General features: G+C 35.7%; 2 protein-coding genes across 2 annotated transcripts in view; one reads left to right on the forward strand and one right to left on the reverse strand.

Annotated features, from left to right (window-relative positions):
- LOC100373054 (WD repeat and FYVE domain-containing protein 3-like) overlaps positions 1 to 3,339 on the reverse strand; it is a 107,028-nt gene extending 103,689 nt beyond the window's left edge. The window contains exon 1 of the mRNA XM_085493716.1: positions 3,252 to 3,339. The gene's annotated coding sequence lies outside the window, so the exon portion shown is untranslated. The remainder of the gene's footprint in view (positions 1 to 3,251) is intronic.
- Positions 3,340 to 7,658: 4,319 nt separating this feature from the next.
- Fstl5 (follistatin-like 5) overlaps positions 7,659 to 14,689 on the forward strand; it is a 35,338-nt gene continuing 28,307 nt past the window's right edge. Inside the window, exon 1 of the mRNA XM_085493482.1 lies at positions 7,659 to 7,797. The gene's annotated coding sequence lies outside the window, so the exon portion shown is untranslated. The remainder of the gene's footprint in view (positions 7,798 to 14,689) is intronic.

Raw genomic sequence — 14,689 nt, forward strand, 5'->3', positions numbered from 1 at the left:
GATGGATGATGCCAACATGATCAAAATACCATAGCTCATTTAAATATGTTAATGTTATTAAACGCAGTACGTACGGAAGCGATTTGCCGATGTTGTTGTACGATCTTTTGGCTTGGATTTTGATGGGAAAGCGGCATGATTTGTTTTTAAATAAAAAAAATAGTTGTTTTCAAAAGATAAACTGAGCATTTGAAGAATAATTTAACATTGTTTACAGCGCTAACAGCTCATTGTCGAAACGAAGCTAACCCATTCATGCTAGTCATAATAAACATCAATACTCTTGAATAGGCGTCAATGACTACGACGAAACTTTTAGGCACCAGAAAAGATTAAAACAACACCTTAAAAAACTGCCGAAAAATCGCCCTGGGCGGTTATTTGGTCCCATTTTATTTTTTTAAAAACCTGAATTGCCGTTTAACGGCCCTGGGCGAATTTACTGCAGAATCCAGTAATATAATGCATTAGGTCCAGGATTACACCAGAATGAACATGTAGCAGCTATTGGAGTTTGTATGTCCACAAGAAAAGTTTTCGATAACAACAACGCAGATGTTGACAGATGGCAGACATGTATAACTGAGATCTGGGTCTGGAAGGCAGAAACGCTTCATTTTGATGCATTTTTAACATTGAAATTGCTGTCATCCGGCAATCGTGAATATGAATATGATGTGGTGTATACATGAATGTGAACATAATCGGTCATGGCATGTCAGAAATACAGCTTCGGAACCACAATTAATTAATAAAACAAAATGGCAACCAGTCAGCCATTTTGAATCTGATCTGAAAATCTAAATGATGTGCATCAAGATTTCATAATGTCCAATGAATGGTTCCCGAAACGGTGGAAATGCTTGATTTCAACAGATTTTTGACATTGAAAAGGCCTCCATTCAGCCATCTTATGAAAGAAATGAAAGTGGATGTGCATATGTATGTACTCAAAAATATATGATATGTGTGTAAATTTGAATGTGATAAGCCAAGGCATGTCCAAGATGAACAGAGCCATACAAAATCTGTAAGTTCCTTTTTTTTGGAGTGTCCAAATGTCAACTGACAAGCTCTGGCACATGTGCATGAATATAAGGTTATTACGAAGATAGGTATCTTTAATAGGTATGTGTATTACCATAATGGGTACCGTATTTCATCTTAAAAATAATCATAAACCAGAGTTTTTATTTCTGCTACAAAATTAAGACACCCTGACACACATTAGACTCAGTGACCAAAATCATCAATTAGGAATATTCTGAATGGCTTAATTAACTTCACAAGCAACAAACAGTCACAAATTATAGGAGTCAGTGAAATTCTAAAAGTTTTGCAGCAGTGAAAATTTCTCTGAGATCCTAGACAAAAAATGTTGCCCTCACGAAGGCTTATTAAATTCATCTTATCACAAAAAATTGTTAGCAGCAAGAATTAAACAGTTTACCGTAATATCTGCTGACTTGCGTAACTATAACATGGGTGTATTAATATCGCTCAAAATCTGACATTCTGAAACTATGGATGTCCCCTTAAGGATGGTGATTACGTTTCACAAAAACATTGAGAATTTTTTCATTTTTGGGTACACTGAGAGAATATTCTATTATAATCAGATAGCAATAACAAAAACTGGGGGGTCACTGACCTCGCTTTTGAGTAAATCGTATGTTTATATATAATTACGCAGTTAAATGATTACAAACGTTAATAAATGCATTCAAAATAGTGCCAAAAGTAACTCTTGTTAAGGATATTTTAAAGACGTTATTTAATTCTTTTCATTTTGTTAATTTCTTCATTAAATAAAACCTAATTTTCTGATTTCAAAGAAAATAAATTGCAGCTATCATGCAGGTACACACCAACAGGCAGTTCAAAGCAGATGTCACTAATTTTCAAAAAATACTCCTGCAATTATTGAAAAGAAGCCACCAAAAGCCACAGATCTATTGATAATTAGATATTTTCAAAATCCTCTCCTCAACTGAATTCACAAATCAGCATGTGAATGAAACTATTGACCAATTGTTCTCACTTTTTGCAATCTATAATTTTTATCTCATTAGTCAATTAAGATATTTTAATTAATTATCACATGTGTACATTGTAATTCAAAACAGGGCCAATCAAAAATCAATACCATCACATCCTACCAGACTCATTAATGCATTGTCTGAAGCTTCTTTTTTTTATAAGGTATGATAAGTACATGTACAGTGGCCAAGACATGGATTTTTGGGAATTACTGTAAATTATTGCAAATAGCACAAACAACAAAATAGAAAGGCTAGAAATAATGTACACATTGTCTGGGAAACAAAATACACTAGAACATTGAAAAACAAACTTCAATGATAAGTATGCTAAAAAAAATAATTGGCTTTAAGACAAAACAGAATTTGGGGACAAAACAGAGTTTGCATACAACCATTATCTGGATCATAATTATTTATTTATTTTTTACATTTTTATACTTCAAGTTGGTATGTTGATGGACAGAAGGTCAGCTGTTAACAATTTGGCAAACAGGAAGTCAATAAGTCAACAGAACAATCAAACTCTCTCTGACCGAAAAGGGGAAACCGCACTTCTAGTGTGATTTTATTGTTTTGTGATACGGAAGGTTTCTATCCGATATATTGGCTATACTAATGTCTGCCCTATTTATGTCATGCGATAGAGACAGACTCGCTAAGTTATTACGCATGTAAACAACCAATGACAGCCTATTTTGAAACTGATAGGTACAAGTGTTAAGCTGTATCGGAAAGTCATAACAAAGACGGAATGGCAATCCCTTAAACAAAATACTACAAGTTTAAAAGCTGAGTCATCTTGGCGGCCAGTCAATTAAAAAACAACGTTTCCGTGAGCAAATTTTAGTAACGTTTAATACCGCCAAATCTACGATAGTTAAATGTGATGTAAATTCTAAAATCAACAGATTAACAATGGCTGCATTTATGATATATGGTTGAATTAAAGGTTGCAGAAAGAATACTGCACATCGCCGACATCGGAGCGTAGCATCACGATTCGAGTTGCCGGAATATTATTACACAATCAACGGCAGCAATAAAAACTCAGCACAGAGGAAAGAATACATCCCGCCCCTCCTTTCCTACGCGAAATCTCGCCGGTTACTGCCATGTCATATTGCATAGCACCAACACTGACACATAACGCACCACAGACAGCTAAAACATATCACGTCCTCACTTTTTCAGATATAGCATAGCCCTTACCTCTATTACTTCATTGTAAAAATCCCAATAAACGATCCACTTGGTTATATTCCAGAGTAACGTCAGCCATATTGAATCTAATGTATCTAATGCGACTGCGCCCTGGTGCATTATGGGATACATCTTGATGCGGCAACTTGATATTACGAACATAGACTTGCAAATCAAACTTGATAACATGTTATATTTTTGTTACTGATATATGGTATATATTTGGTGAAACGGTCAACTTTAAAACAGAGTAATGAATAATTTGTTCCAGATTAGAAATCCAATTTTACTAGAACGATGGCATGTGTAACAGATGTGTTTTTTTCGATATCCTTTATAAACAACACAAAATATGTACACTGTGTTGAATATTTCACATACCACATTACATCATATCGGTCACTATGGTAACCACAGTCCCGTTACAGACAGGGAAGTAGGGTTGTGGGTGGAGTTTATTTTATTTTTAATTACATTCATGATTACAAACTATCAGTTTTTAATCAACGAATTAACAGGTAGATGAGATTTTGTAATTTATTCCACAGACGGAGAAATTGGTGATGAGTACCATTCCCAACTCAAATGTCCGGCATAGGACTGTCTGAAAATACGCCATATACCTATTCGCTATTTTCGCTATCCTCGGGGGCGGACATCCGGGCATTTTCACCGCCTGGCAACCCGTGGCGGTGAAAACAAAGGCCCAAAACTCGCAGAAAACAGTACTTTGGGATGATTGTTGAGATTCCCCTGAACAGTGTAACAAGATTAGCCCTACGTGTGTAACATATATAAATTTGGTTGTTCGGGATTACTTCAAAGTTGAGTTTGTGTTGTTTTCTCGAATTTTCACCGGCTCGACCTGCGTTCCACAGCAGCGCGCACAGAGCCCATAGAAATGCATGTACAGTGGTTCGCGTCTTAGCAACGTGGAACGTCTGTGACGTAGCTCCGCCCCCGAGGATAAAGCAAAACATAAGTTAAATCCATGTGAACACGTAGAATGGCAATAAACTTATTGTTTCGCTGGAAAAATCGTGAACGTAAAACCCAGTGAAAATAAATGGTTTTACAGTATGTGGTTGTCAGAAGTCTCGCACTTTATATATGTGATTGTCATGCATTTCAACAAAAACAAAATTGGGAAAGTATATTGTTATTTAATGCCTGCTATCTTGTACACTGTGTTACGTATAAAGCCGGTGGTCTAAATTATGGTCAAATAGCTATGATAGAATAAACTTTTCAATAAAACAATAACATTAAATATATGAAAACATTAAAAATGAATAAAGCCCGAATTAGGATCATTTGTTATGAGTGGATATACCAGTGACTAAAAGCGACTGCCACTTTGAATTCTGGGAAGAAAGATGACAGAAAAATTGCACGTTTTTTCTTGACTCGGAAATTGTTCTTCTGTTCCTTTTCATCTACTAATGTATGTGTATGTTTCTTATGGTATAGTTTTCATGTGATTTATCTTGCAGAATTGTGTTTCAAAATTTTATTCGGACATTTTTGTTTCTTAAAATAGATTGAGAACCACCTAGATCTGCAAATGAACGCCCCATAACGGTGTTCTAATTCAGGACTTACATCTTCGTATCACTGTTTGTTTCATTTCAAAACAATTTCATACAAGATTTGTTTATTTTCCCATCTGGACATGCACAGTAATTGCAGACCACTGTATAATATCAGAGGTACATTACTTGGGGTTTGTAACTACGGTGACATGATACCAAGATCCCGTCACAATCTCGCTCTCGCATAAACGTTCCAACTCAGAAAAAATGCGAATGCGCATGCCCGAGGTAACGAGGATACTGGGATGTCCAGGTGGATCAAAATAGCTGCCCACGATATGACGGATTACAAGAACTATATTTTCTGTACATTTTCGATGTATTACATTTTTCACTATGATAGTGACAAGAAAAGTTTATTTTTTTTCATTACAAACCTTGAACATTGATATGCGTCATGTCAGAAGGTCGTAGCCTCAGTCTCGCTATCTACGAGAAGAGACTTGAATGGGATCTTGACATGATGTCACCATACAGTACTATGCGAGTTGCAAACCCCAAGTAATGTACCTCTGATAATATACATGTATATGTATTTAGTCTTATTTTACCACGTTGAAAAACAATTTCAATCCTTTGTTAATCGAAACAAAATCAACTATTCAGGCCGACTGAATGCCGAAATCCGGGCATGCATGGCCCGGAACACTGAGTCTAGTCATGGCCACTGTATTTTTTATCCTTCGTCGTCATGTTCTACCATATTTAAATATGACATAGACGTTTATTTTGCCGTTTTATTTTACTAGTATATTTAAGGTAGAAACTTACTCATAAGTAGGTCATAAATCGCATGAGAATATTTATTGATTTATTGTGTAAAATCATGGAGCTATTGTTCCATCTCATCATGAAATAGCATTGTATGTTACAGAGACATCAGTATTTTGGGATATTTTTCAAAAATCGTTATTTTTTTTAGCAACTGTGCATTAAAATACAACTACCATTTTCTCAAAACTCAATATCTTTATATTATTAGGATATATGTTAAGATACATACATTAAATTTCAACGAAAAATCTTTTGTTTATTTTGAAGAACAGCACAGACAATCCGTCTGAGTGTGACCACATGCCAACAAACTAATATACTTTGGGTAATTAGAACTGAACGATAAAAATTAAGATCAACTTGTGTTTGCCAAACAGAGACGTGACGTCATTATCGTTATAGACCAGAATTTCGGATATTGATTGATACGTGACATTTTTTTTGAAAGTTTACTATTGATGTTAAGATCTGTCACAATCATAGAAACAATTAATAAGTGCCTCTATATTAAAAAAAAAAACATATTCTACGTCACGCTGATGAATATCGATGAATATGCCGCATGATATTACCGGAATCAATCTGTATTTTATTCACAAACAGTTTAGACTATATTCAGATTAATTATTTACATGTCTTGGTAGAAATCGACAATGTCCATATGGAATTACTCTACGATCATCACCGCTAACGAATTAGGGTACGAGGAGTCCATTTTACTGTGACCACGATTCATAGTTACCGTATGTAAACACATTCCGCGCTTTAGGTGACTGTGTATGTGTATATGTTACAAGTCTGTGTGATTGGATTCTATTCTGTAATACTAGTTCAACCATTTTTTTTTATTTATTTATTAACACACAACATCCCTCGGAGGGGATGAAAAGGGTTACAAATCAGATATTAGTAAAAGAAAAATAACTACATAAAAAGTAAAGAAACAAAAAGCATAAATAAAAAAAAATGATAAAAATTTGTATACATGGAATGTGTTACTGGCTTAGTTTATGTAGGTGCTGCTGTCTTGTATTAAAACAGTTTTTTTAAATATTGCGCTAAAGGAATTGACATTTTCTCGTCACTTAGTAATGATATGAATTTATTTTCATTACTAAATTTGTCAAAATTTGGTATACATTTATTAGCTACAATGTAAAGTTTTAATCTTATTTCATTGTAATGAGGACAATTTGTGACAAAATGTTGTTCATCTTCAACATGGTCATTGTCGCACATATTGCAGACTCTGTCTTTAAAATCCAATCCTGTATGCCGGCCTGTTTCAATTTTCAGACAGTGCATTTGCAAAGTTCACTGTTTTTCATAATTGTTAAGTAGTTTTCTTGCTCTATTTTGGTTTTAAAAAGTTTGTACGTTCCTAGTTAATTTTTAGAATTTGATTTTTTTCCTATTTTCATTTTCCACTCAGTTGTAGTAGTACATTAGTAGTTCTTGAAGTTTATGGATGCCCGCACAGACGTTCTGTTTTGTGACAACTTGAGGTTGCATGATGACTCGATCAGTATTCATTCGTTTGTGCAGGTAGAAGCAAACCCATTTGGAAATTATAACAATTTCGTGACTTTTTGTAATGGATCTATATTGCCTTCATTTATATCGTTCGAGCGGTGAATACTTTTGAATTTTCGTGCATCACTTGGTGGCGCTATACCATTGTTAGACAGAAACAAGAAGCGAGTGACTGTATATGCTGAGACGGTTTCTCAATTTGTTGTGCGCGGTGGCACATCGAAGGCGCGGATGGGATGGTTATGAACGTCAATGTTACATTACGCCCCAGAGTTGCCGAATCAAATACTTTAAACATGTAAATTTTTAGATTTTGAATACCGATACCGAGGTATTATTAGCAAATACAAATGACGAGCGCCCCCAGAAAATTTGTGTCAAGGGTAGCGCCTTCGACCCATCACGCATGCGCAATCGGAAAACACATTTTAATTCCAATTAGAATTCGGCTGTCCTTGTTGTAGTACTTTGTCTGCGGAAGACGAAGAATACTGCATTGTGGTCTGTAGATAGATAGCTTGTAGATGCCGTGGAAATACCAGTTTTCTGTTTCGTCTTGACAGCTGACTGGTTTTACCCGTTATTTTGCTTGCAGGAATCGTCTGTGTCTACCGAATCGATGTGTGTACCTTCAATAGTAGGATAGATATATGAAGGTAGGTAGAGGAATATGTCAGAATACTGCGGGCGCGGCCGTGCTCACACGATATATAAGAAGCGTTGCAAAATTATCGCAAATTTTTTACTTCCCTTTTTAAATGAATGATACGAAATATGCATTCAAATATTATCGTGCATAACAGCAGAACACCTATATTTTGAGTGCGGATGGACTCATTTTATGGGGGTCCATCGGTTATTGTTATTTGACGTGATGTCATTAATATTAAGCGAATGATTCATAGTCCAATTACGGCACCATAAAGCACGCGATTTCCGAGAGAGTCAATCCTTTTTGTTATCTCAATATTCGATGTGGTGTAATAATATTTTAATAGACCTCGGCGCAGTGCCTGCAATGTTCGCCATTATTGAACACAGCACAATTATAGTCGATGGTCTGTAAAATACGTGCATATTCGAGCTGACCCTGCCGGGCCCTTCAGTTGTAATAATAGTATCGAATACAACTGAGTGGAAGGCGGAAATATTTGATGTTCTGTGCTCGTAATGGGAAGCTGGAGCTTTTAAAACCCTATATAACATCATGAAGGTGAGTGCTTCTCTCTGGTCATGTACTTCTCGTTAGTGGAATTGCAAAACATGATTGGCATGGGTTCTGTGATGTTAACGGACGACACAGAATAGGATATTGAATTCCAACAACTTCTCCTGTTCAGGATACCAAACACTCAACGTCTGATGTCCAATTCTCACTGGAATATATTCACGTTTCGCCCAGCTAACACGTCCCGGAATTTCACCCGATTTTCTAGTCTCTAAATTTAATTCTGTGTGCCATCATGAACTCCAAGTTGATTTTCCGTAGAAGGCTCGGACAGCATTTAGTTGAAAAGTCTATTTTTATTCGCTAATTCTAAAAATAAATGTATTTTAGCTTGGATAGTATTTTGAATAAACAATCACAGAGAAAATCTACCGTGCATTATACTTTCGCGGATTTAGCGAAAACTGAAGCTGGTTTCACTGAACGATCGAACCTATAGTAGGTTCATGGTCGAATCGACTAGAGTGATCGATCCGTACTACACTGTAGCGTACCCATAATGCAATGCTCTCAAACTAAGATGATGATTTTCACCATAATGCCGCACGCAGCTCATCCAATTTTACGTTACATAACATGGATGTCAGGATGTGGACGTTACAGTTATGAATACAAGCGTACATAACGAAATTCACACGATAGTGTCAAAGATAGCGCCATAGCTATTTTTTTTCGCACGAGTTTACGTCGTCTGCTTTCCGCCATTTTGAAATCCTTATTCACTCGGCGTTCAAGTTGTTTTGGCAGCGACACTCGTTTTCGCGATATTAAAATGCGACGCCATGATGAGACGTGTCTGAGTGTAATTACTATTTCGTATGTGTGGAATATTTAAATATTTATCATGAATGTCTTGTCCGCGATGTCCTCTGTCCGTAATTCGAAGGAGACGTGTTCGTATTTTAATTATCACCGCAGTCGGCCGCAAATGATTGATAATGTCAGGTGCTACGTCACATTTCGATATCCGGGGCCTCATGGGTCACTCAGAGAGACTGTAGAAATATATCATAAACGCTGAAACGATTTTATATATTTTCTTCCGTATCAAGTACGATATATAGTCGTCGATTTATTTTCTCGCAGCGCTGTACTGGCTGTATTTGATATATGATGCGCGGAGAGTAACTTCCGGTTATTTTAAGTGAAGACCAGGATTGTTATGTTTGTTCTTAGACACAGCTGTTGCCTAATGCTCTTATCACGGAATTAAACAAGTTTTATGGGTCATGATAAAAGGATTGCCATTTCATTGGGCTTAATCATTCAATGACGTGACGTAAGCATAAACTCAATCTGGCTTTTTAAATAACCATTCAGGTAAATAAATAAATAAATAAATAAATAAATAAATAAATAAATAAATAAATAAATAAATAAATAAATAAATTGGGATATCATATTGCGGGAATTGTGTTAACACTCAGTTTTTAGGATATTCTATGCTTTGGCCTATTACCATATTAACATTAATTATTTTTTTTAATACCGTGACCTCACGAGGGATTAATTATCTGTATTTTCAGTTTGAGGCGCTGTAGGTTTTCCTTCCACCTGTTTTTTTTTTTTTTTTTTTTTTTTTGTCTTTTATTTTTATATATGGATATAATAATGCAATCAAGTGACAGTTCGACCGCAACTCGCACAAAGTAAACTCTCAACGAATCAATTCAGAGTTCATTACTCAAATAATCGAATGAATAGAACCATGGTTATACCACTCGTGACTCAATGCGTCAAACGTCATACCCCAAAACACTCAGGCCTCACGGGAATTTACGATGTGTAGATTCCAATTAATCTTATAATTGTCAATAAAATTAATTACAATTGAAAAACGGCTAGCCAGTTTTTATACTTGGAATCTATATTATCTACACTTACACTGCGGCAGTTGTGATGAATAATATTAAACATTAATGGCGGCGACTCCGTCTTATCTGAAATGCCAGCCTGAAAAGAAAAAGACGCCGAGGAGCAAGTCAGAGAATGCTCTTTTCCTTCACCTCCCTGCTCTCGTCGCCATGGCAACGAAGATGATGAACTTGATTATGACATCATGTGTAGTAGAGACATTACATTAGTATGTCGAACTTGACTCGGAACTGGTCGGGTACTATGTTAATTTTGTTTGTTTCGTTTGTGATATGTCCTGAACACGTGTCGCATCAGGGCAACACAATAAACAATAGCAAAAATATAAAAATGGACCCTATACCTACATCTGATTTTCAGATTGGGCCATCATAGCTTTGCCAATAATATAAATTATTCGGCTCACGTTTTACTCATCTTTTTTTTTCACAAATCAACGAAGACAGTACGTGGTTATGTAACAATGCAACATCCTCTACGGAAACGCCCCATTCACGACAGTCTAGACGATACCTCTCACATACATACAGTAAATAAGTATATATGTATTATTTGGGAAAATGGTGACTTCAGTCAAACCTGACACAACGTCATTATGTCAGAGCCAAAGCTAAAAAGCGCCCAGTCAATATTTTTTCCATATTTGATGTAGCTGTCACGGTCAATTTAAACAAATTGTTAGTAAAAAAAAAAATATTAGAAGCAAGTTTGTACATGACATTTCAAAACACATGTGCCCCGCATAATAATATAATTACATGTATAACCCTGTCACATCGTGTTTATGTTATTTAGTGTGTATTTATCGTTAGGTACACCGGTCTCGAATATGCTTCAATGACTTCTAATATACTACGACACGGCACGGATGAATATATGATTCCGTTTGCGGGTAGTGTTGCTGGTGAGAGCGCGGGGTAGCTCTTCTACAAGTTTCAACCCTGACATAGCTCGACACACGTGAATAAACTACTCCGTATTCTATATCGCCATCACTACTTATATATTACCATTTTATCTTGCGGTGGCCGGCGGCTTTTGACCACGTGACTCAATTCCATCATCATCAATCGTCTGTTCCAAGATTCCCCACGAGATTGAAGGTTGATGAAATTGCTATCCTATTCAAATTCCAAGAATGCCCGATGATTGTTGGCGGGCATACACTAAGCCCTTACCATGTGATTTTATCGAATCTGTTCATATAAATATGGTGGATTCATTATTTATATCGCACAGATTACAATTACAGATGGACATGTTCCAGGTAAACGTGGCAGGCACGCGATATATTGACAAAATCTGCACGCCATTTCTGACCTATCCACCCCATTAGTTCTAATGGTTCGCCCTATAGTTTATTACGTTCGGGAAATCATTAGAATTGAACATAAGGTATTTTGTAGACGCAGAATTATGTGTTTCGAAGGGAACTCGGTACAAGGCATTTTATTGTGGAAAACACGTACTGTAATGAGGACACTTCATTGTGAACACAATCAAAAACACCGCAAATCAACGCTGTTATTGATGTGTGTACGTGAGAGGCCACAGTGCCAAGGTGATACAGGGATTACAACTCAGGGTGTTGATCTTAGACAGGGGCGGACTTGGAGTAAAAAACGCCCCATTAATTGTCATGCCATTCATACATAATCTCATTGTTTTTCCCAAAACTTGTTTCCTTGAACTGTTCTGTTTATATAAGTATCAATTACTGAAGTAACTGTTCGATAACAAGTCACACTTACGGTATAAATTACGATAAACATCAAAGTAAGCATCCAGTCTGAAAAAAATAATGATTCACGGACGGAATGATGTAAACACAGTCATTAACAAATAAAATGTAAATTACAATAAATAAAATAATGTATCTAATATGTCGTAGTCATTGTATTAATTACCATAAATAATGAAGTAATTCGAGTGAGCATCCATTCGTTAACAATCAGTAACGAAAGTTATTCATAAATGAGATTTAACAAATTGTAGATAATAATAAATAAAACATTATAATAAGTCATATAGTCATACTTATTGGATAGGTTACTATTAGTAACAAACTGGAATTATGCCATCACAGTCAAACATACATTTTTGAACACATAAATTAAAGATTTGCATTAGCAAGCATCCGAGCATATTAATATGAAATATTTTGACTTTTCGAAACAGTTTCAGTAACTGGCAAAACAAATTTTATGCTTCACAGATTGGTTGCATAGAAACCGTTTGCTTAAAACATTTTTTTATTGCTTTATTGCCCTGCCAGGTTAAGGTAGAATCAACGCTAACATATCATGCACTGGACAAATTTGAAAACAAATACTAATATATAGTCTAATTCAGCGTGTAAAATTCTTTTAGAATAGGTTTTAAGAAAATATCTTTTTCTGGTTTTGGGCTCTCTTTGAGACGTTTAAATTTGCCTAGACACCACAATTAATACTAGTAGTTCGTAATGCTTAGTCATAACTTATAAGAGATATTTTCGATACAAGGCTGAATACTAAATTGTATGGTATTCTTGTACCCCACAGTCTCACCTGACTTCCTTCTTACAGTACTGATAATAATCATGTCTCTGATAGCCAACGGCCCCATTCCCGCAACTTTCTTTTCCGTCATGTAGGGTCTATGCCCAATCTGATTAAAATCCGATGTAGGTATGAGGCTCCAATTTTTTTTTTCAGAACCCTTTATATTATATTTATCTGTATTTTAGTTTGAATATGTCGATTTTTTGTTTTTCCTTGCCGTTATTCAGTTCTTAGAAAATCGTGTTCCAGTCGCCTCTAACTAGTTACTAGTTAAATAAATATAATATAAAGGGTTATAAAAAGAAATTAAATAAATAAAAAAAAAGGAGCCTCAGACCTACATCGGATTTTAATCAGATTGGATCTATGCCCTTACGTTTGAGACAACGGCCGGATCTAACTATTAGTAAATGCAATTTCATCAATTTATTCGTTATATGTGGAGTAACTCTCGCATCATACACACTTCTAATAATCATTGTAAACCCTTTTTATCTCAAGTTGCTGTATTTTCAATGTTTTTAACCATTTTGTAACCTACGTTTATGATCACACTTATACATAATCACTCAAATTAATATTTTTGCTTGTCAGGCATTCATGTTTCTGTGACGTCATTCTGTGACGTCAATACATGATTTTAAAAATCTTAGCGTTGGGAGGCTTCATCCCTTCATTCACAGTATGAATACAGCAACATTTTAATCCTGCACAAACAAACTTGATTCCCAATTAACCAGCACGATAAGCGGATGTAACCCATTAGCGGACCCAACTAACTCTCTCACAGTGGATTAAAAGTGGGGATCTGAAGAAAACAATTAACCGGTCTAAATAATTTCATCACTAATCGGCTCAACAAATCCGTTAGCCGACTTAACCAAAACATAATTTAGTGGTGGTCGATAAGAAGGTTCCAGACGCTGTAACTTGTTTTACAATGAATTTCGCCATATGGTAATTGAATATACGTATTGGATAGATGGATATTCTCCAGTTAATATGAACAGTAATTTGAGAACACATGGAGTGGCAGGGATCTTTAAAAAAAATAATACGCCATTCCTGGAAATCGCGCCTCTAGCGAATTATCATCGCTTCCATGGCGTAACTGGATCAATGAAAATGGCGTCACAGTGTCGCTGTTTTTTGTTTTTTGTTTTTTTTTGTAAGCGTGATACTGTTTTCATTAGAGAATTGTTCATTTCTCAATGCGAACTATACACACAAATAAGATGTCTATTCAGTACGCCCATAGAAGTACCTTCGTCATAGAAACACCTTCGCCGCCAGAGGGCACCATTTAATTAAAATGTCCATAGCTCTCTCGAAAGGACTTTTCAAAACAATTCTACGTTAAATGTAACGAAATTAATGCTTTTAGGAGGTGTTGGAAAATAAATGCCCGTGCCCTTCAGGTGTTAATCACACAACCGTGCTTTTACCGTACTAAATAATTTCAGATAATATCGTTCAAACGCTTGAAATCGGCATAGGTATGATCACATTAACGTTTTTACAATCCAATCTCGTCAATACAAATGACGCCGTGTCATGAATTATGATATAGTGTAACAATCTCAGGGAGCGAAATCAGGTGTGAGTTTACAATTTTTGAGTTTGAAAACAAATATATATACATATATATATATACGAGTCCCATGAAATATGCCTCGTGTAATTTATTTATTATTTATGTATATTCACATCGCAATGGCGTCGTTTTACTGGGAACAGACATGATTTATGTAGCAGCAGTAGTAGAAAAAGGAGAATCCGTGCTAGGAGAGGCACGTACGAGGAAGGCTCTCAAGGAAATGGGGGAGATGGGTATAATACATTATATATGAATATACAATACTACAACATTAAAGGTATTATAAATATAATTGACACAAAACG

The sequence above is a fragment of the Saccoglossus kowalevskii genome, chromosome 19 (assembly GCF_978046115.1).
Source record: "Saccoglossus kowalevskii chromosome 19, keSacKowa6.1, whole genome shotgun sequence".
Classification (NCBI taxonomy): Eukaryota; Metazoa; Hemichordata; class Enteropneusta; family Harrimaniidae; genus Saccoglossus; species Saccoglossus kowalevskii.